The 23,518-nt window shown below is 39.4% G+C and overlaps 1 protein-coding gene and 1 long non-coding RNA gene across 3 annotated transcripts in view; one reads left to right on the forward strand and one right to left on the reverse strand.

Moving 5' to 3' along the window:
• The window catches only part of MAML2 (mastermind like transcriptional coactivator 2), a 367,004-nt gene that overhangs the window by 256,286 nt on the left and 87,200 nt on the right, over window positions 1-23,518 (reverse strand). Inside the window, exon 1 of one of the 2 annotated variants that reach the window (XM_054524965.1) lies at window positions 1-10,371. This exon is cut by the window's left edge and continues 23,829 nt beyond it. The exons of the other annotated variant lie outside the window; for it this stretch is intronic. The gene's annotated coding sequence lies outside the window, so the exon portion shown is untranslated. Of the gene's footprint in view, window positions 10,372-23,518 lie in introns of those variants that run through there. 2 annotated transcript variants of the gene reach the window in all.
• On the forward strand, window positions 7,256-11,258 carry LOC129048746 (uncharacterized). Its single transcript, XR_008511327.2, has 3 exons — window positions 7,256-7,373; window positions 8,169-8,252; window positions 10,360-11,258. It is a non-coding gene; the product is annotated as an uncharacterized LOC129048746 (long non-coding RNA).

A 23,518-nucleotide genomic window follows, 5' to 3' on the forward strand; every position in this document is an offset into this window, starting at 1 on the left:
GGTTCACGCCATTCTCCTGCCTCAGCCTCCCGAGTAGCTAGGACTACAGGCGCCCGCCACCACGCCCAGCTAATTTTTTTTTGTATTTTTAGTAGAGATGGGGTTTCACCGTGTTAGCCAGGATGGTCTCTATCTCCTGACCTCGTGATCCGCCCATCTCGGCCTCCCAAAGTGCTTGGGATTAGAGGCTTGAGCCACTGCACCCGGCCAAGGAAGGCATTTCTAAGAGGAGGATGTGGGTCCACAGATATGGAGGCCAGAATGCTGGACTGCATTGCTGAAATATTAGAACCACAAATTGGGCCAACATACACTCTTACTTCCTTCAAAATGAAACCTGGAAATTGATGAGAAAAGTAAGAAATCAGCCTTCTTATTTAAGCCCTGATCTGTGAGCATGAGTAAAACAAAATAAAATAAAATGAATCCCAATATCCTATCATGTGTCTAGTTTCAGAGAAGGATATTAACACTCTAATTATTTGCTCTTAAGACCAATTTTTTAAAGCTGTCATTAGTGCAATGAAAACATTTATACAAACTTTAAAGCAAACAAAGAAGAAGAAAAAACAATATCTGTCACCAATAGAAAAGCAAGTTTGAGTGCTAGAGTACAATAAATTATTTATTATACTGATACTGGATTTGTTCTAGAGACTAACATGACCACAGGAAAGGAGGCTTTACTAAATAATTCCTAGTAAAAGAAACTTTTAAATAATTTTTCTTTCATTTACTCTAAAAAACAATCTTCACAGATAGATAAAAGTATTATCTTTAAAAATGCAACATTTATATTAGGAAAAAAACAGACATTCATGTGCTTTCCCTACTCTTAAATTCTTTTTTTTTTTTTTTTTTTTTAATTTAAGATACAGTGTCTTACTCTGTTACCCAGGCTGGAGTGCAGTGGTGCAATCATAGCTTACTGCAGGCTCAACCTCCTAGGCTCAATCGATCCTCCCGCCTCAGCCACCTTAGTAGCTAGGACAATAGGTTTACACCACCACATCCAGCTAATTTTAAATTTTTGGTAGACAGGGGTCTTGCTATGCTGCCCAGGCTGGTCTCAAACTCCTAGTTTCAAGCTATCTTCCTGCCTCTGCCTCCCAAAGTGCTGGGATTACAGGCATGAGCTACCGTGCCTGACCCCCATTCTTTATGATACCTTGGCATATGGGACATGAAGGAAATAGAAAACAAAATGATTTTCTCCTAGGCCAGTTGTGACACATCACCTCTTTCACCTGCCGTGTAGTTGGTATTCAGTGTTAGAAAAAGGAGTGAAGTGAATGAAGAAGCGGAGGGAAGAGATGAAACAGAAGAAGCGAAGAAGGAGTAGTCTGCACCTGCTCAGAAGAAGTGGTGGCCAGGTGGGCCTCCAAAATTAGAAATCCAGCCCTCTCTCCATTTCTTGCCTCAGTCAGCACTGTCTCCATCCTATGTCTTTCCATCCTGTATTTAAGTCTTGCTTCTGGATTGAGACTGGCAAAAACAATATACTTCCTAAAGGATCACTTTTCAAACATTTATGCATATGGAATAGCAGAACCCTGTATGTGTGCCCAAGTGAGGGTACACTGATCTAACTCCAATATGCCTTGAGACATTGAACACACCAAGCAGTTAAAATGGGATAACAGAGCCGGGCTTGGTGGCTCACACCTGTAATCCCAGCACTTTGGGAGGCCAAGGCAGGCAGATCACCTGAGGTCAGGAGTTTGAGACCAGCCTGACCAACGTGGAGAAACCATGTCTCTACTAAAAATACAAAATTAGCCAGGCATGGTGGCACATGCCTGTAATCCCAGCTACTTGGGAGGCGGAGGCAGGAGAATCACTTGAACCCGGGAGGCGGAGGTTGCAGTGAGCCTAGATCATGCCATTGCACTCCAGCCTGGGCAACAAGAGCAAAACTCCATCTCAATAAATAAATAAATAAATAAATAAATACATTTTAAAAATGGGATAACAGATTTTAATTCCAGGACAGTCAGTCTCCAATGTAGGTATTCCGTTTGACTCACTCCCAGAAATGTCTCTCCCTCTCTTTCTGTCTCTCTGTCTCTTTTTCTATCTGTATCTCTATCCTTCTCACACACACACACAAACACACATATGCATGCACATACTTGCAAAATTAAAAAACACCTTCAAGCTTTCTTTATGGTCCAAGAGGAATTTTGCTGTACAAATATGGTTGCCCTTCAGAAAAACTTAACTTCATTTCCATTTTTTAACTGCTGTTAAGCCACAACTCTGGAATTGTTTCTGAAAAAAAGATACATACTCAAATTTTTTAAGAGATAAGTGAACAATATCTAACACTGATAATAGAACACCTCTGTTGTGAATGCATTCAACTTCTAAAAGCAATATAGAAACATAAATCTTCCACATTTAAGTGGAACAATGGTGACATAAAGACAATCCTGAAAAATGACTCTTCAATACTTTGAAATTCTCATAAACAACCTTTTCTCAAGAAAGCTATCAAAAGAGTCAGTTTTGCCTGAGTCAGAGCAATTTTAGCTAATTAATAGCACCCTCTGGACCTATGAAAAACTGTCATTCTCCATGACAGACCAAGTTTGGGATGTGGCTCATAAAGAAGCTCCCAATGAGACTTCCATGCTTATTTTCTCCTTTAGATCCAGAGCAAACATCAGCAAACTATGACTCAAGGGCCAAATCTGGCCTGCAGGCTGTTTTTGTAAATAAAGTTTTATTGGAACATAGACACATTCTTTTGTTTATGTATTGTCTATGGCTGCTTTTGGGATCCAAGGACAAAGCTGACTAGTTGAGTAGCTGCCAATAGTCATATGGCCCACAAAGCCTAAAATATGTACCCTCTGGCCCTTAATAGAACAAGTCTGCTGACCCCTGATCTAGAGGAATGATTTCCCTCTTCTATTATTCTTTTGAACTGAAAGTCAGGAGACCTTGATTTTAGACTCACTCCATTCTGCCAGTTATCTTCTATGTGACTTTAGGCCAGTAATTACTTTCCTCAGGTTTGGCTTCTTATTTGTAAAGTAAGGGGGGCTGGCCCTGGTGATCATCTATTCCTTATTAATTCTCTTTAAATGTCTGTGTTCTAAGGGGATTGAGACCTCCCAATTTTTAAAAGGAGTTTATTTTTAAAAGGAATCCAAATCAATTAAAAAAGGCATCTTTCTTTTTGTAAGATGTACACTTTCTTTTTCAGTGTAAACCAGGGTTTTACACTGAAACACTTCACGTCATTTCAAGCATTCAGTACTGAGTATAACCCCTTGCTGCTGTATCACTGTCATACCAGAAAGCTGCGGGTTAGAGCTGCAGAGAGAATTATAAACAGCAGTAAAATCTGTTTTAGACAAGGCAGCACATCTGCCCACTGCACCCCCTTCCCAAGAAACGCACTGCATCACTTGTGCCAGAGATGAATGCTCTTTTCTGTCATGTTTTGGTAAGTGAGTGCTCTACCTCCTCTGCCTCTCTGGGACCCTGAGGGAAATGACAGGAGTCATCCCACTGAAGGAGCACTTTGAATTCATGACAAAGGCAAAACTTTCTTTTTTCAATAGAAATGGGGCTGCTCACTGTCAAAAACTTGTGTGCCACTGGCATATTCAGCATTACACAACTTCTTTCTAGACATATGACAGAAAGCTGCCAAATTAAAGAAATGATAGTATAGCAAGAATTGTCTCCTCTCTTCCAAAATCTTCACAACAGCAAAGAATCTTTTGCAATTGCTACTTGACAGAATAAAAGATTTGAGATATTATGTTATCTTAAAAACAAAATCACCTACGGAGCTTTAAATAGAGATCAGAAAATGCACTAGACCTCAGTTCTAATAACTATTATTTTAAAACCTGAAAGCCTGTTATCTTTCAAATAAACATTTTTTTTCCCACATTCTTTCTGCCTGGAAAATAAAGGTATTTTGGGGTATCTTTGAGTCTCTGAGCCAGAAATGATTCGTTCTTAGTCTCCATAGTAGGAGACTTTGAATAGAAATATGCATACGTGGAATTTAGAAAGCACCATGAATGTGTACTCACTTTAAAATGTTAGATTTTAAAACAGAAAGGAGAGTCTATCAAATGAAACCGCTTGAGAGTTTTTATATAACCCAAAGAGAATATATATTAACATATAACATTGTTATATGTCATCAATCTGTAGGGTTGATAACATTGATATCTGGATGTTATCAACCCTACAGATAACATTCAGAGCTTGATTACTGTCTTCTCAGTAAATATCTATGGTATACTGAGCTCTCTGCCTTTACCACATATTATATAGTTTGGCTGGCGGCTTTGTTTTCAATAAGTGCTTTTCTTTGCAAGAAAAAGATGCTAGTGAGTGCCATCTATCATTTCTGCTAGATCATCTTCCAAAATCCCAAAGAACAGCACTGTCTGCTTTTCTCTTTCTGACAGAGAAACCTCTGAACTGGATGCTAATATTTTGCAGACCAAGCATGAGCCAAAATGGATTAAAAAATCTAAGCTGGCATATCTGCATCAGTCTAAGCAGTTTCAAAGGAAGAACTGCAATGTTAAGCTGATTATTGTAGCTATGGTTCTCCCTTGTCCGGTCCCCTCCCCGAGTTCTGTATTTTATAGTAATTTACCTTCTTTTCTTGGCCAGTCAGTATTCTTCTCATCCTCTCAGATCCTGCCTAAGTCCCATCTCTGTGATCACACTTCTCTCTCGCCCTCACAATGCTTTGAACATAGAAGGGGCTTATAAAAATTGTTGGTTTGTTTTGAAAGTCTTCCTGGATGACCTCAGCCCATGTTGATCTCTACCTTCCTTAACTCCTTTGAGACTTACTGCCTATCGCACAATTAACACCTTATTATCCTTGGCTCTAATAGCCTGTACCACACAATACATTTCATTTCTTCTTTATAATTGTTTCACAGGAGTTGATTTTCTATCTCCAATTAAATTGTCACCTCCCGATAAGTGAAGCTGTGTTTCCATAATATCTAAACAAACTGTTAGGCACATAGTGGACATCCAAAAAATATTTATTTTTCAATCTATAGCAGCTTTCACATTGTTTGAAAGATTTGATAGTTGTGTCACAGGCAACTGCAGATCAAACTTTTATTCATTAATATAATATACAATTGTTGTGTATTGAATCTGGCTGTGGATACAACACATTCGGAAAACTACATAATCTTTTACACACGCCTACTTTCTTCAAGGCTCACAGATTTCCAGAGTTTACACCTTGCTCATTGTTTAGAATGTGATGCAATGAAAGGAATCTGCTAAGCTAATGTTTATTTTAACAAACACTTTGTTTGAATGCATCCTGACAACTCAAACATCTGTTTTAACTAGAAACATCAACTGAGCTGACTTACTACATTGATAAAATTTGAAAAATTGCTCAATATTCTGCTTTGTTCTGCCTGTATGGACAAAGTCTAATGCTTCCCGTGCCACCAAATTAGTACTTAAGTGGTTAAAGTAACCAAAGGAGCTTTTGTATATTCTATGCCAGCTGGTGTTCTAAAGAGAATTAGACCTGAAATACCCAGCTCTCAGGACAAGCAATTAGTACAGAGCTTTAGTTGTTTAGCTGGGGGTTTCATTAATATGGAAGAGACAATAAAACTGCTATTTACACTATTACAGAGTTTGATTTAAGCATTTCATGCTAGGACACCTCACATAGGAAATCAGTGAAGGGCTTGCATAAAGGAGGAGAGCAATATTAAGCTCATCAGACACAAAACAAAACTGAGCCAAGGTATATTTCTGTTATGTTTCAAGTCAAATAACACATTCTTTACTTGCAAGTGAGACAAGATTTATTTTTTCTTAAGTGGCTAACCTCTGGAAATAATTTGTGAGACCAGAGAAAAAGAACCCAATTTTGAATGAAATTTCTGCTGTGAGTCCAAACTTTGCTGTCTCTACTGCAGCATTTCCATGGTTGCTATGGTTTTCACTTTGCAAACTCCCTCACAATGACATTTAGGTTTAGCTCCTGGATCGATAACTTTTTTCCAAAGTTTGATCTCATTGTAGCTATTATCGCTGCAGACAAAACTTCCTTTATTGATATGATATGTCGAAGTGGGTTTGCTAAGGTTTAATGAGCCAGAAATTACTAGAGAGCTATGTGGAGGCCCATGAGCTTATTCAAGTGTCTGGTATGAACAGAGCTTGTCAGATAAATAACATGTTTACAAAATGGGGTAGAACATTATTGAGTCACTGATGAAATATAGTTGATGGAAGCTTCTTGGAGAAACAGAACTAAGCCAGAGAGAATTTAAAAAGGGATTTGTTGAAGGATCATTGTCCAAAGGAGTAAGCAGCCACTTTGGGTTTTAGAAGTCTGTGGAGAAAATAGAAAATGAAGAGGTATTCTGGCCAGAGTCCAAGTAATAAGCAAGCTGTGACACCAGGATTGAACCTAAGATTAGGCACAAGCTTGCCAGCCAGGGAAAAGACAGGTTGAAACAACTACAGCTGCAACCAAAGATGTGAATCACACTAACATTTTAAAGTCAGAATTGGTCCATTAAATACTCACTTTCCCACACTTTAACATGATGATACAATAGATCCCAATCCTTCTGGCTGCCATAAAGTAAATGCGGTGCTGTTCTCTAAATGGCTGTTATATAGTGTTAGGTTTGAACGATTTAATATTTGGGAGGAGACAGAAAAGGCTCTAGGCTCCAGCCCACTGAGGTGGATTTTCTTTCCTTCCTTGAGTGATGGCAGTAGAAAAGACGGAAGTGAATAGCTGTTGACCCCTATCGGAGGCTGTCCCTGTCAATGCCAGCACTTCTCTCAGGAAGCTTAGAAGAGACTGATAGGAAGCCTATGGCTATTTTCGTCAATTTCAGAGTAAAGGCAGATTCCTAGGACAAAATCAAGAATGTTCAGAGTTTGAGTTGTCCTAAAAACTGAGGCTGGAATGTGATTATGCTTTTTTCATGATTCAGAGTTTATACATTATTATGTGTGAATTGATGTATCTTGAGTTTCTTTTATGTTTTTGAATTCAAAGTACAGGGGAATCAAGAAAAAAAAAGGAGAAAGAAACCTTGGTTTCAAATTTGGGGGTTACCATTTACTAACTGTCCACTTGGAGTTTCCATTTTCAGTCTATTGTATCATTAGGACATAGAATAATGGCACCCATGTCATAGAGCAGCAGTGGTGGTCATGTCCCAGAGTAGAATGTTGGTCAATAATGTAGGTATATTAGTAAGTTCTCAAACATTTGCTAGTATTCTTCACCCCCTGACCCCTTTCTCCCAGCCACTATGACACAGTTGTGGTGACCTGTCCATGTCTTCTTAACATTTCTGAGCTGGACTTTTCCCATTGGCAAAGTAGGGAAACAATTGATTCTGAATAGGGTGGCTGTAGAGATCATTGAGATTAAGGGAATTTTTCTTATAGGCTTCACAGGCATCATCATCAGTTACAGTCTATGAGAATATATTAACTAATAACTTTTTTCTTTTTTGCTATTACAGCACTTCGATTTAGAATCTACATTCAAAGACAAAAGCTAAACAAAAGCTAAGGGTCTATGCCTTAGAATGCGAAATCACCATTAAAATAAACCATTTCAAAAACTCAATTAGCTGTTCAATTTTATACTGTGATTATTCTTTCTCCAGGTTTTTCCTGACATACAAAAAATAGAAAATTTGGTTTGTTTTTTCCATATAAAGAAAGCTGATGAACTGTCTGTGTCAGTGTTATATATTTAGTGGGCTTATTATTTTTGCAATGCATTGGCACAGCTCAATTTTAAATGCAATTACTACATTATAATCTTGGCAAGACCCACTGTTCCAAATAATTCTCTGGTATACAAATTAGTCTTCCTACTAAATGAAAACTGCCAACAGAAAGGTAATATTATAGTATATAAAAATGAAAAGTCTAATTGAAGTACAGAATAACTATAAATTTAATTTCAGAAGCATATACTATATACACACAAACTTTAAAAAGTTATAATTAAGATGTCTAATTCTCCTGAAATAGCACTCAAATATATAATAATTCCCTGTAGGGTATGTAGGCAGTCTGGATCAAACAGCATCTCCCTATGCTGTGAACTAGAAACACTACTAGACTAATAGGTTGAACTATTTCTTCCGCTATTTTTCCAGAATATGAAGATAAACAGCAATTGAAGTGTCGTCAGAAGATTCTGCAATTATTTTTTGATCACCAACACCATCGGCTGTTGTGAGGTAAAGTTTTTATTATAGTATATATTTACAAATGTCTTCAACAACTTACAGTATTTTCACTAGTTCTGCCACACAGTAGTACCATACACTGTCTTTTCAGCATCAAAGATTTATTGCTTTAGCAGAGAAACCAACTCTGAAATGAGGACTTGGAGACTGGCTTTTATTTCCTACTAGGTGGTCCTTCTGGGAAGATCAGTGCACAGCTTCTCCTTCCAACATCTACTAGAAAACCCTTTTGAAACAATGTGGGAGGCTGATGACTATTCTCCTATTGCAGTGGTCCTTAACAGGGGGTGATTTGGCCCCCCAGGAGACATTTGGCAATGTCTGGAGATATTTTTGACTTTTGTAACTGGAGGGAGGGGTCTACTGGCACCTAGTGGGTAGAGGCCAGAGATGCTGGTAAATATCTTATAATGCACAGGACAGCCCCATACAAAAAGGACTTAGTCCAAAATGAAAATAGTGCCACAGGTAAGAAACCTTGCCCTATGGCTTCTCTGTCAACATAACAGGTATTGCCTGTGAACATTTGTTGCCAGAGTGAGTATCCCTGGGACAGTGTTGATTGCGGAAGTCAACAGAGGAGGAGAATTTAAGTTCTCCACTTCCTGCTGGGATCTCATAAAACGATGCAAACCAATGGGCCCTTGGTTTGTTTTAGGTTAGACTTGTGGAAGTTTTCGAAATTCTAGGTTTGCTCTGTTCAATCATTTTAGAAAATATCTAAGTATCGTTCTGGTTTGAATTTGGTCTATTTTTGAACATATTTTGCTTCAGTTACAACATTGATATTTGGGTTTTATTCAGTTCAGGGTTCAGTAAATTAGCAAAATTACAGCTTTGGGTTATGGTTACTTGTTTTATATCTTTGCATGAGAGCCCATGCAAGTGTGATTAGAGCAGAAAGCTAAGGTTCATCACAACCACGGCCACCAGAGCTTTCTATGATCCAAGGAAGTTAATTCACTTTTTTACTTTGTTTCTCAAGAGGATTCAACAATGTAAGCACCAAACCAAGTGGATGCCCCTCTTTCTGTTGCTTGGTTTAAAATTAAAACCCTTGATGAATAAAGTGATTTATTTCATATTATATTTATGAAAAGGTAGAGCAGTCTCAATGTTTTGAGTATTCCTGAAACTGTTTACTTAATTATACAATGAGAAACAAGACAGGAAAAAACTTCATAAAAATCACTAGGGATTTTTAAAAAATGCCCATGTACTCTTATTTTGCAATGGCTCTGGTTGTGAAATCATCAGACTGAAAAATACTGGAGGAGTGGTGAGGGTGGATTTTAGTGACAAGATTTCCTTAAGGCTGTAAATAAACCAAATTCACTAAGAGAAACAGAGATGGCAGGTTTCATCATAAAAGGGGGAAAACATTTTCCAGTTGAATTATAGGTACAGCACAAAACAGTTGTTCCATTTTTAAAAACTTTAGTTTCTGCAGGCTGAAACAGAGCATTTCATTTGGCTCAGTTCATGAAAGCCATCTGCACCTGCTCACGAAACAGCTTAAAGGGAAAAAAAAAGTATGCACCAAGGATTTTAACTTACACAGACAATAAGGGATAGACTCTGGCACTCAAGCACTGAAAAAGCAGAATGATAAAGGGGAAAGTATCATAATTTTATGAAGTACCAATAAATAATAACCCCAAATCAGCTTACAGCATCACTTAGGTTTACCTGTGGAAGCTACACTTGCCTGTTCTGGTTGCATGTTTAAAAGTTAAGCAATTAAACTTCAATTATATGGGTTTTTCTTTTATGTAGCCTAGGGTTGAATGCATTACTGGCAGGAAACTTTAGCTCATGAATTCAATCAAAAATCCTTTCATTTGTCAGAACTGCTTCCTGCTGTCTCCTTTAAACATCTGCTTCTCCAGTTCAGGGACACACACACACACACATACAAATACACACACACTCCCTCTTTGTTAAAATAATAAGCAATCTACCAACTTCCCTTGCAAAAGTTACATTCTCTCTTACACACACACACACTTGTTCCCAGTAGAGTTTATTTAATGTGTCTTTAATAGCTTCCTTGTTCTTCTCTCTTCCTTTCCGCTTTTAAATTCTGGAAAACCTCAAGCTGACAAAAGAAGACATTTTAAAAATGCGAGGATAAGGCCCGGCCAGCCTCCAGACCAATGAGAAGGAAGCAGAGCAAGGAGGCGGGGGAGGCGGGGTTGGCTGTCGGGAATTGCCTGCACTCCTTAAACGGCAGGCACTTCCTGCTAGAGGAGTCCAGCTTTGAACAAACAGAAATCGGGTGGAAAGCTAGCAGGAGGCGTTGCTCAAGTTCAAAACAATCTGCGCGTGTCCAGGCGCGCGCGGAGCCAGACCCCAGCCGCGCGGCTCAGACCTCGCGAGAGCCATCGCCTGAGAAATCCACAGCCTTTTCTCATCAGGCTTAGACTGTTTATCCCACACCTCCAAGAAGGAAGACCCACTTTTAAAACTATGAGAAAAGCTGAAAGTGCCTTCCGAACAGTCATCCTTCTTTTTCTCTTTTTTTTTTTTTGAGACGGAGTCTCGCTCTGTCGCCGAGGCTGGAGTGCAGTGGCGCCATGTCGTCTCACTGCAAGCTCCGCCTCCCAGGTTCATGCCATTTTCCTGCCTCAGCCTCCCGAGTGGCTGGGACTACAGGCGCACGCCACCACGCCTGGCTAATTTTTTGTATTTTTAGTAGAGAAAGGGTTTCACCGTGTTAGGATGGTTTCTCGTGATCCGCCCATCTCGGCCTCCCAAAGTGCTGGGATTACAGGGGTGAGCCACCGCGCCCGGCCCAGTCATCTTTCTTTAACCACGACAGAGGTACTCAGGTCCGCTGGCCTTCCTCTGCACTGATGGACTTTTCTTTGTGAAACTGATTGAGAGGCGGACCTCAAGTGGCTTATTCCTTCGCCTAAAAATCGTGCTGCTTTTTCCTCTAGTGAAGTCTGGAGTACAAATAAATAAAAACTTGGGGCTGTGCGGCCTAATGGTCTCAAACCCTGTTTTAGATGTTTTGAAATATTATTACCCCTTTTGAGAGTCTCAATGTCTCCCTGGAGGGAAAGACATCTGCCTTAAGGGCACTTACCAGGAAACTACAAACATTTAACTGTACAAAACAATGGTACCTTAATAAGACAACGTGCTTAATACAACTGGCTGCCCTATTATGACGTGTAAGAACGTTTTCATATGTAAGCTATGCTTGCAATTCTATAAGTAGATAAGGAAGCCTGTGGTTGTTACATTTTTAGTATTCATATGACAGAAGAACTGAAACTCTAATGATTAGAAAATTACTGGTATTCTGCAGTGTATTACAATCAATGCATTCATGATATCTACACGTTGTAATTATTTATCCTTAAATTAAAAATGGTTTATATGGTTATAGCCATATATCTATTGATTATTGTTATAGCTAACATTTCTGAGCACTATGTGCCAATTATAACACAAAGTTCTTTACATGCATTATTTCATTTCACCCCTATGACTCTACAGAACTATGATTACATTGAAGAAACAGAGGTTTGTATCATTAATTTGCTATAGGCCAGGGAGTGAGTTAACAAAGCTGTGACTTGAACCCAGCACCTGAACTCTCAGAGCAATCACACACTATTCAACCATCCAACCATTCATCCATCTATCCATCGGTCTGTCCATCCACGCATCCAATCACACACACACCCATGCCATCCAACATGAAATGTGTATTATTTGGAAAGACACAGTCATAAGATGTGCATGAAAAACACAGTCATAAGATGTGCACAAAATACTTAAAAAAAGGATCTATTTTATCCACCTGAAACAAAAGGAACATGCTGTATCTTAAAATGTCAGATGTTAGATGTGAGATTATACATCCACACTGAACTATAGAAACAATGAATAATACAAGCAAAACCAAAAAAGCCAATGCAACTGATATAAACAAGAAATTCAATACTCCTTTGACATACAAAATATAATATTCAGTGTATCTCTCAAAAGAATTTTTCCTTGAATTTTCCAAATAATTTGCAAAAATTAATTCAGGGAGCCTTCAGGAAAGTGCCTTCCGAAAGTGCCTTCCGAACAGTCATCCTTTTTTTTTTTTTTTTTTCCAAAACAAAACATGCATAGCATGCACACACTTTTTCGAGTGGAAAGTTTATTGGCAATATTAAATTTCACCCTAGATAGGATATGAGAATGTTTTGATAAATCACAATTTATAGTATATTAATGCCATGTGAGAATTTTGTTTCCCAAGTAAGAGCTCACATGGAACTTGGTCATTAAACCTTAAAGAAACCTTTCTCACATATCTATAGGCCTCAAATTGAAATTATCTATAAATGAATTTGTAGATTTCTTTTTAGTTTAATTCCTGAGTATACAGGGCAAAAGCTTATATCCTTTATATAAACTTCTGCTTTGGTTCAAAACTGATATATCTTCACGTTGAGGTTTCATCTGAAATGCACCAAGTTGGCTGACTTACTTCAATATGAATTTGTATGGCTATAAAATTGTGCCCTAACTCAAGCTATTTCTATGTTCACCTGAATCACACCCATACCTATTTTTTTTTTTTTTTTTTTTTTTTAGACAGAGTCTTACTCTGTTGCCCAGGCTGGAGTGCAGCAGTGCGATCTCGGCTCACTGCAACCTCTAACCTCTGCCTCCAGGGTTCAAGCGATTCTCCTGCCTCAGCCTCCTGAGTAGCTGGGATTACAGGTGTGTGCCACCACATCCGGCTAATTTTCGTATTTTTAGTAGAGACGGGGTTTCACCGTGTTGGTCAACCTGGTTTCGAACTCCTGACCTCGTGATCTGCCCCCCTCGGCCTCCCAAAGTACTGGGATTACAGGTGTGAGCCACTGTGCCCAGCTGCTTAATTCTTTATATTTCACATTCAACAAAAATGTGGAGGCTTATCATGTGCTAGGTACTATGCTAGGCACTGGGGACACAAAGCAACATGAAACATGGTCCCTATGCTGGAAAGAGTTACAGACTTGTGAAAGAGACCAACAGGTAAATACACCCTAAGAACTGGATAAGTGGCAAAAATGAAGCATAGGGACTCATAAGAAAGAGTGATTAACTCAGGGAAAGTCATTTCCTCTACAGAGCATATCATTCATCCCTTCAACAGGCATTTTTTGGATTCTGAAGTATAAGGAGGTGTTTATAAGTAGAAAAGGCAAAAGAACATCATATGCAAATGCATGAAGTTCTGAAAGGGATTTCATGTTCAGGGACATGGTTGAACTACGTACAAAATGCTATGGAAGCACAAGGCATCAGTCAAGCACAGAGATTACTTCTGCCTGGGGTGTCAAGGAGGGCATCAGAGAGGAGATGACATGTGATCTACCTCCTCAACATATCCATAAACTCTCTTTGTAAACTGATAATTCTGAAAGCCACTTTAGGTACAGTACAGATTAAATGCTCAATCTCTTTAGTATAAGACCAGTGAGAAAACTCCTGCATTGTTTCAGTCAAAGTATGAATGGAGACAAATGTGTCGGAATTATTTGGTGAGAAACAATGAACTGTTCCCACATGCACAGTAGAGACAGTTCAGGCTGTACTTACTGCAGTATCATACCCAGGATTGTAGTTACCCATGTTGACTGGTCAATGTAATATATACAGTTTGAGGTCGGCTCTGAGGAAACCGTTGTGGACACGCACAGCATTTGTCAATTACGAATGGAGAACCACCTCCCTCAGACCAGCAGTTCTCACAGTCTCCTCACCCTGTCTCTATTGTTAATGCCAAGTGAAACAAGGACATAATTCATACCCCAGTTGCCTTTCTTTTCATGTGTGGCATGATCAAAAGAATAATTACACAGAGAGGAATTCTGCAAAGACAAAAATTGCATGTGATCCTCCTTACATAAGGACCTTAGTGTGTTGCTGGAAACTCTCTGATTCATTCTGTTGACTGGCAGCTTCAGGTTACAAGCAGAGAACAGAGAGCCCTCATTAATGTCTTTCTAGCCTCAAATATGGAGTCAGCTCAACACACACATTTAGTCTTGACAAGTACATATCAGATTCAGACCATGCAAAAAAAAAAAATAAAATAAACCTTCAGAAATAGTTTGATCACCTCTAAGGAAAGAGAAAGAGTGCACAGACAGCTCAGTTAAGTGACCCTAGAGAAAGAGTTTGGAGAATTTGCAAAGAATTCTGAGATAGGAGTTCAGTGGATGAAAAAATGTCACTATGCTTTCAAGTTCCCACACACTCTTGCTTAACATCTTATATCCCCACCCCAACCCACAAGCATAAAGCCTAGATCAGAAAGAAAAAGGTCAAGCTTCCTATGGCAAAAATTTAGCATTTTTTACCAGAATGATAGATTGGCATCTGCTTTCCAATCAATTTTATCCTGTTTAAATACAACTTTGTCCACTTTGCAGATGCCCACTGCCACTGCCCCTGCCCCTGCTAGGCAGAAGATGGTGAAGAAAAACACACTCAGCATGGTTAGTCTCACTGGAAATTCTGGACCACTAACCTCAAATGGGCCAATGGTGCTACACCCATTCTAGCACATTCTTCTGGTTCCATTAACTCTTTCATTCTCCTGCATGACTACTTCACACCTTTTCCTCTCTCTTCTAAACCTCCAGCACCTTCTTCCCAATTCTTACTCCCAGTTGCTGGATGAACTTGATTCCTATTTCACTGAGAAAATAGAAACAATCAGCACACCAACAACCTTCCACCAACACATCTGACCACTTAACTGATATTTATACCCACCTTCACCAATATGGTAGTACCTACTATTGAATACTTGAAAACTGGCTAGTTCAAACTGAAATGTGCTGTTAGTGTAAAATGTATTGGATTTTGAAAATTAAATTTTCCCATTAATGGTTTTATATTCACTACGTATTTTAATAATAATTTGTACATGTTGGGTTAAATAAAATCATTAAAATTAATTTCACCTGTTTCTTTTACTTTTTTTTTTTTTTTTTTTTTGAGACAGAGTCTCGCTCTGTTGCCCAGGCAACAGAGTGCAGTGGCATGATCTCCGCTCACTGCAACCTCCACCTCCTAGGTTCAAGCGATTCTCCTGCCTCAGCCTCCCGGGTAGCTGGGACTACAGGCACCCGCCACCATGCCCGGCTAATTTTGTATTTTTAGTAGAGGCAGGGTTTCATCATGTTGGCCAGACTAGTCTCCAACTCCTGACCTCAAGTGATCCATCCACCTTGGCCTCCCAAAGTGCTGAGATTACAGGTGTGAGCCACCATGCCTGGCGTGTTTTACTTTTTAATGTGGCTACTAGAAAATTTACATTGTCTGTGTGGCTCACATTACACTTAATTGGACAGGGCTACTTTATTCTCTGCTATTACTACACTGTTACTGGAGATGAAACCACCCTCTCCCTATGCATTAGAACCCCCTTCTCTTTCCCACCCAGGGACTTCACCCCAGCAATTCTCCCTGCTTTCTCCTACAATTCCCCCTCTAATTGGATCATTCTCATCTGCATACAAACATGCCACTGTATTTTCTATTTTAAAAATACAAAAAAAAAATGTTGACTACATGTCATACTTCAGTTCCCACCTCATTTCTTTATACTAGTACTCCTTAAAAATGTCTGTACTCGCTGTCTCCAATTCTCATTTCATTTCTTATGAATCTACTCCAATCCCCACCACTCCTACAAAATGGCTCCTGTTAAGGTGGTGTGTGCTGCAACTAGCAGAAGCTAATTGTTAAATATTCAAGAACTTTGCAAGCTGGTTGTTAAACTGTTTGTAGCTGGAAATTGACTGTGATGGGAATATTTCCACAGGGAAATTTAGTAAACACTACAAATCAGGATTTTGCTGTTGTCACTGCTTTTCAGAGAGCCAGTTTACCAGGACACCACTGATTGAAAGTCACCGATGACTTTCATCTGACTCAGTGATCAATTACAGTCTTCAGCTTAACTAATTTATTGGCAGTATTTGACAATAAACTCTTTATCTGACAAATAAACTCTTCCTTCTTCTTAAGTTCTTTCTTCACTGGCCTTTTGGAGCACCATTTTCTCTTATGTTCTCTCCCTCACTTCTCCTCTGTCTCCTTTCTGCTTCCACTTCATCTTTCCGACCTCTAAATATTGGAGTGTTAGCACTCTGTCCAAACACCTCTTCTTTTCTTTAGCTATACTTCTGCTCCAGGTGTTTTCTTTCAGCCTTCTAGCCTTAAATACATAAATGTACACTTTTAAGCCAGCCCTTGCCCATGAATTCCAGCTTACTTATTCCCCTGACTACTTGGCCTCTCCGCTTGGATGTCTAATAGGCATGTCAAACTAACATGTCCAAAATGAAACTTCAGTTCTCTCGCCTCTTCTTTCCTCAGTAACCAAAAATGACACTCCAACAATATCCCTCCAGCTCAATAAATGGCAGTTCTAGCTGCATAAGTCACACATTTTGAGTGATCCTTGGTTCAGTTCTTTCTTTGACACCCTACATCCAACGCATTGGCACTACTCTTGGCTCTGTCTTTAAAATATATCTAAAATCCACACTTTTCCCCACTTTTACTGCTACTAGCTTGCTAGTAGCTAGTAACTAGCTCCAAGCAACCATCACTTCCAACTTGTGCAGCTATGCAATAAACTTGCAACGTATCTCCATACAATGTAGACCCAGAATAAGCCTATAAAAATAAGTTAGATCTTCTTATACTTCTGCTTAAAACACTTTGCTGCCTGTCTTACTTAGAATAAGACCAAATCCTCTTATTGGTCTACAGAGCCCTACAAGGTGTTCCTGCTACCTCTCAGAACTCATCGCCCACCACTCCTACCTAGTTTACTCTGGTCCTGCTAGAGCCTCCTTGCAATTTGACAAAGATGCTTTGGCTCAGAGGCTTTGCACTTGCTATTCCCTCTACCTGAGAACTCGTTATCCAGACGGTTTCATGGCTTGCTCCTTTACTTCCTGCAGGCCCACTCTGCATGAAATTAATCCCCTCCATGGCACTTATCACCCTATGGCACACTATAGTGTTACCTGTTTGTGTGTATACATCCATCTAGGCTTGGTAGACAAATTATCTGCTTTTCTTTTTTATTTGAAAAAATGTTCGAAATTTTAAAATTTTTTATTCTTAAAATTTTATTTTTTAAATTGACAAAAATTGTATATATTCATGAGGTACATAGTGATGTTTCAATACATATAATCATAGTGCTCTGATCCAGGTAATTAGCACATCCATCATTTCAAACATTTATCATTTATTTGTGTTGGGAACATACACTATCTGCCTTCGAGCTAGTTGAAACAGTATATTATTGTTTGCTATAGTCATCCTACAGTGCTAAAGAACACTATAATTTATTCCTCCTATCTAGCTATAATTTTGTATCATTTAATAAATATCTCCCTATCTCTTTATATCTAGCAGTTAGAAGAGTAGTGCTTGGTCCATAGTGAAAGCTCAGTAAATTTTGAATGAATGAATATATTGATGTCACACCAGCAGCTTTGGAGCATGAAAGAAGTCACTATCACCTTCTCTTCTGTGTAAAGCATTAAGTGATAGACACATTTTAAAATGACAAGTGTTCAATTTCTCTGCCAGGCTGTCCTTGCATACAGACTAAATAGGGAGGCTTTTTGGACTGGCGAAACAATTAAATACGACTTGATTAATAGTAACTTATTTGGTGATAATGACATTACAAACTCTTTTCTTAATATTGCAAAAAGAGGATTTCTCCATCTTGAAAGCCTCTTAATTTCATACTTGGAGGACCTGCAGGAAGAACTATAATTGAAACAACTGAAAGTATCCCTTAGGACATTGGCCTTGGTTGATTTGTGGAGTGATGGTAAGGGGTGAGGGAGAAGAGGGAGCAATAAAACAAATGCCAAAGTTTTTAGCAATTTTATATCGCTAGCAATAAAGTAGTCTTTACAATTACATACACATAACAATAACTGTTTCCACCCCACCATCCCTCGTTCTCTTCTGCCATTGATGTTGCCTAAAAACTGAGGCTGAAGTTACCCAGTGAAAATCATGTCCCGCAAAATGTTGTCTCTCTTTTACTAAAGATAGTAGAGTACAGGCAGGAGGCCTCTCATCCCTAGAATTTTCATGGAGGTAGCTGTGTTTCAGATATCTCTGTAGCTAGAATTCAGAGCACGTACTATGAATCACACATGATTGGTGATCTATAGTACCATTTTTTTCTCTAAGGTATTGGGATAATTAGGTAGGCCTGAGTTTTAATTATCTCATAACATTTTTTATGGGAAAGTGTATTGTGAGATTCAAATTCTTGCTTTATAACTGAATTTTGGAAGACATACCTTATATAAGTAAACTGGAAACTCTGGAAACTGCCTGTATCATTATTAGTAGTAAGTAGCATTACTAAATTTAGAGTTCTAGCTAAGCCCAAAATGCAGGTATGTTTTAACCTTCTATGGTAGTAGGAATAATAAGCAGTGATTATCCCTTTTAATTTTCCAAACATGTTATGAGGTGTTAGAGGTTCCATCCATGGTGGAATGTTGGAGAAGCATCAATAGAAAAAAAGAGGCCCACAAATACAAACCCTTTTTTTTTTTTTTTTGAGATGGAGTCTCGCTCTGTCACCCAGGCTGGAGTGCAGTGGCGCGATCTCGGCTCACTGCAACCTCCACCTCCCAGGTTCACGCCATTCTCCTGCCTCAGCCTCCCGAGTAGCTGGGACTACAGGCGCCCGCCATCATGCCCAGCTAATTTTTTTGTATTTTTAGTAGAGACGGGGTTTCACCATGTTAGCCAGGATGGTCTTGATCTCTTGACCTCATGATCTGCCCACCTCAGCCTCCCAAAGTGCTAGGATTACAGGCATGAGCCACCACGCCCTGTCAATACAAACCCTTTAAACACCAGATGGAGTAGCCAAGACACTCCTGGTTGTGTGGCCTGGCTAATTTCCATTTGGTTCTAAATACTTTTTCCCATAAAATTACATTCGTTATGCTGTTGGGAAACATGTGCTTCTCTCTCTCTCTACACACACACAGACACACACACACACACCACACACACAGACATACGCAATAGAAAATGAAGTCAACCAACGTTATTGAGTTCTGAAAATGTACTACACATTTTGCTGAGTTCTCTATATAAATAACAGTGAATAGTTACCTTCTACATATGTGTCAAGTATTTCACATGCATTATATCTAATCCTCACAATTAAGAAAGCAAACCCTTATGTGATGCTTTGTGCAAGGCATTGTTCTCAGCGCTTTACCTTGAGTAACTCTTTTTTTTTTTTTTTTTTTACCTGGAGTCTCGCTCTGTCGCGAGGCTGTAATGCAGTGGAGCGATCTCTGCTCATTGCAACTTCCGCCTCCCGGGTTCAAACAATTCTCCTGCCTCAGCCTCCCAAGTAGCTGGGACTACAGGCGCGTGTCACCACACTGGCTAATTTTTGTATGTTTAGTAGAGACGGGTTTTCACCATGTTGGCCAGGATGGTCTCAACATGACAGGCTTATGAGGCAGGAGGCAGACACTAACATCACTGCTATCTTCAGATGAGGCACCTGAGGCAAGAGAAGTTAGATGAGACTTGTCCAAGGTCATATCAGGTGTAAACAGGTCACCTAGATTTTAAGCATAAGCAGTCTGGCTTCAGTCATGTTCTTACACAGCCATATCTTGCTGCCTTTTATACAACAACCTATGAGGAAAGCAATTTAATTGTCTCCATTTCCCTGATGAAGAACTGCATAAAGTCCCTTGCCTGGTTAAAGGGCATAATGGGATCCCATCTCAGGGTGCTGACATGAAAGTGTGGGTTCTCACAAAACAGCCTCCCACTATAATATCCTGTCTCTTTAAACAAATACTTGGTTTCACAAAGTCAAGTGGCATGCCTTAAAATTCTTTTGCATAATCCCCCTCGCACAGAAATACCCAAGGCTCTGCATATAGTAGATACTGAACAGAGGAAAGAGATTCACACAGATTGATTTTGCATCATATGTAAATAGGAGCCAAAAAAATCCTTCAACACCACAGCTTCCCTTTATTCTGAGAAAACTCCAAGGAAAACCGACTTTGATTTTCTAAATCATCTTTTGATTTACTCTAGTAGAGGAAAATCAATGCTAAAATAACTATTGAAAGCCATCTGAGATGTGCTGCTCTAACACGACAATGCCAAGGAATATAGACATTAAATTGATCTTGGAATCCAAGCTCCCCTTCCTTATTCAACACAAGATGAATCACAAAATCCATATGGAGGAGAAATGTTCCTATCTAGACTGTAGGACTTGTCATTTACTCAAAACAATATCTCCCATGCCATCTTGTTTACGAAGCCGCTAATGTTGTTACTTCTGTACTCAAGTGAGTGCTGCCTCTTTGTAATATTGATTGCTGGGATTTTTGCTGGTAGTACACTGACAGAGATCGACCACTAAAATCTTCTGAGGCGCATTTATCTTTCTCTTTGAGAGAGAAACCCCATTTTCCTCAAGGAAAGGTGAAGCTGTTCCAGCACATGTTTTAAATGATTCATATTATCTGACAACGGAAAGGTAAATTCTCTCCCAGGATTTAGGGTATAATTCTCAGCCATCTGAGAATTCTGTTTATCCCACCTTGTCTCCTTGCTCAGAGAATTACAATTAGATGGAAACGTCTAATGTGAAGGCATCTGATAGCTCCAGCATAGGATACTGTGACTGCTCCAGATAGATTTTCTCCGTGAAAACCAAAGTTTATGGTTAATTACCATGTCCTCTTCTCATTATGGCACTATCAGACATATTTAAGGAAGTGATGAGAAGTCTTTGCAAAGGTATATAAGAATAAATACAATACACTGAAGGTATCACTTACACTTTTTTTAAAGGTAAGAATTTGTGAGACTTCTGGGAGAATTTTGACAGGTCCTTTTAGGGTTATTTTAAAACACACAGGGGAAAGTGATTTGATGTTAAGCAGTGGCAAATCTACACAAAAACAAAAACAGTCATCGGACACTCACTCAATACAAAGTTCTACCAAACCTATGCAAATAATAATCGCATTTTCTAGAAAGAGTTCTAAAGTAAGTCACACACACAAACCTCAGTAGTAGCACAAAACATCCTTTGTTGCCGGACGTGAGAAAAACACACTCGCTTCTAAAAAAAGCCATAGGAAGGAAGTGGAAGAACCTCAGGGGCGAGTGGGAGTGCGAAAGGAATGTTGCAGCTCTTTTTTTTTTTTTTTTGAACATGTAAGCTTGCTGTGGTTCTTAATAGTAGGGCTAGTAGTTCAAGTAAGTGAAGTACAATCTTTGGGATCTTTTTTACGTATTCTTGTAAGGGTACTATCAGCCAAATAGGTTTGAAAATCTTGACAAAAGTACATTGATATTCTGGCTTTACATTGCCCCATGCTAAAAAAACAAAAAAACAAACAAACAAACAAAAAAAACTCTTTTAAAAAGCAAAATCAAAAGAACTCAAACACCTGCATATGATTCTAATTTCACACATCTCAAAACAACCAAGATTGCCAAAATAAGAATTAAAAGTCATTCCAGAGCAAAGATGGGTAAGCAAAGCAATGTGCTGAAATTTTTGCAATGTAACAAAATGGAATGTATTTGTCAGAGGCAGAGGATAAATTGAGGGCTCCTTTTTTTTTATTTTTTATTTTTTTTTGAGACAGGGTCTCACTGTGTCACCCAGGCTGGAGTGCATGGCGCCATCAGAGCTGACTACAGCCTCTCCCAGCCTCAGGTGATTCTCTCACCTCAGCTGAGACTACAGGCGAGTGCCACCACACCCAGCTAAAATTTTTCTGGTATTTTTTTTTTTAGAGGTGGGGTTTCCCCGAGTTGCCCATGCTGGTCCGGAACTCCTGGGCTCAAGCGATCCGCCCACCACCTGCCATGGCCTCCCAAAGTGCTGGGATTACAGGCACAAGTTACCACACCCAGCCTGAGGGCTCTTTTGAAAACACAAATATGATCATGTCACTTCTCTGCATAAAATCCTTTAATACCTTCTCACTGTGCTAAGGATAAAGACAAAATTTTCAATATGGCTTACAAAGCTCTTCATGAACTGTTCGTTGCGTAACTGTCAAGCATCATGTTAGAGCTCAGATTGATTGAATGCTGATTACTGACTGAGCATAGAAACTATTTCAGTGAATCTTGTAACAACCTTTTCAGGTGTTATCCCCATTTTACAGAAGAGGAACTGGGAAGTTAAGTTACTTGCCTAAGATTATAAAGCTAGAAAGTGGTTATGTCAAACATTGTTGAGGAAATCAACACATATTCCCAATCCCCTCTCACTTGCTGTCTCCATTGTTAGGGGTGGACGATCTATGTTCTCACTTTCACATTTTTCCTGGTTATTTGGGTTGTGTTCTGGCCTATGACACACAGGTAGAATTTCAACAGAAGATTTCTGAGAAGCTTTGAACTTTTCTGATAAAATAACCTGACATTGCACATCGTCCCCCTTCTTCTTCCACGGCCATTGTGCCTGGGGCTGCAGCCACCATTTCCAGATGAGGGAATAACAAAGCCACAGGCTACGAATGCAGAGCAGAAGACAGAAAGAACCTGGATCTGTGATGACCTCATCATGCCCTGTATCAGCCCTGGACAGCTTATTGCTTATTGTCGGACTTTTTGTTTTGTGGAGATAATTTCCCTCCCTTTTTTTTTTTTTTTTTTTTTTTGAGACAGAGTTTTGCTCTTGTTGCCCAGGCTGAAGTGCAATGGTGCGATCTTGGCTTACTGCAACCTCTGCCTTCCAGGTTCAAGCGATTCTCCTCCCTCAGCTTCTGGAGTAGCTGGGATTACAAGCACCCACCACCACACCCAGCTAATTTTTGTATTTTTAGTAAAGACGGAGTTTCACCACTGTGGCCAGGCTGGTCTCGAACTCCTGACCTTAGGTGATCCACCGGCCTCGGCCTCCCAAAGTTGTGGGATTACAGGTGTGAGCCACCGCACCTGGCCAATTTCCCCTTTTTATATGAACCTCAGTAAGGCAGGCTTTCTGTTCTTTGGATGCCACACAAAAAAAATTCTTAACTGATACAGCTATGAAGTCAGGATTCCAACTTGAAACTCTGATTCCAGAGCCTGTGAGCTGAATTCCATTCTTCCCTGTTTCTCTCTTTCTTTTGCTCTCTTTGCTGTGGCCACACTGATCTCAAAGTTCCTCAAAACAACCACATTTCTTCCTG

This window comes from Pongo abelii, chromosome 9 (genome assembly GCF_028885655.2).
Source record: "Pongo abelii isolate AG06213 chromosome 9, NHGRI_mPonAbe1-v2.0_pri, whole genome shotgun sequence".
NCBI classification, from domain to species: Eukaryota; Metazoa; Chordata; class Mammalia; order Primates; family Hominidae; genus Pongo; species Pongo abelii.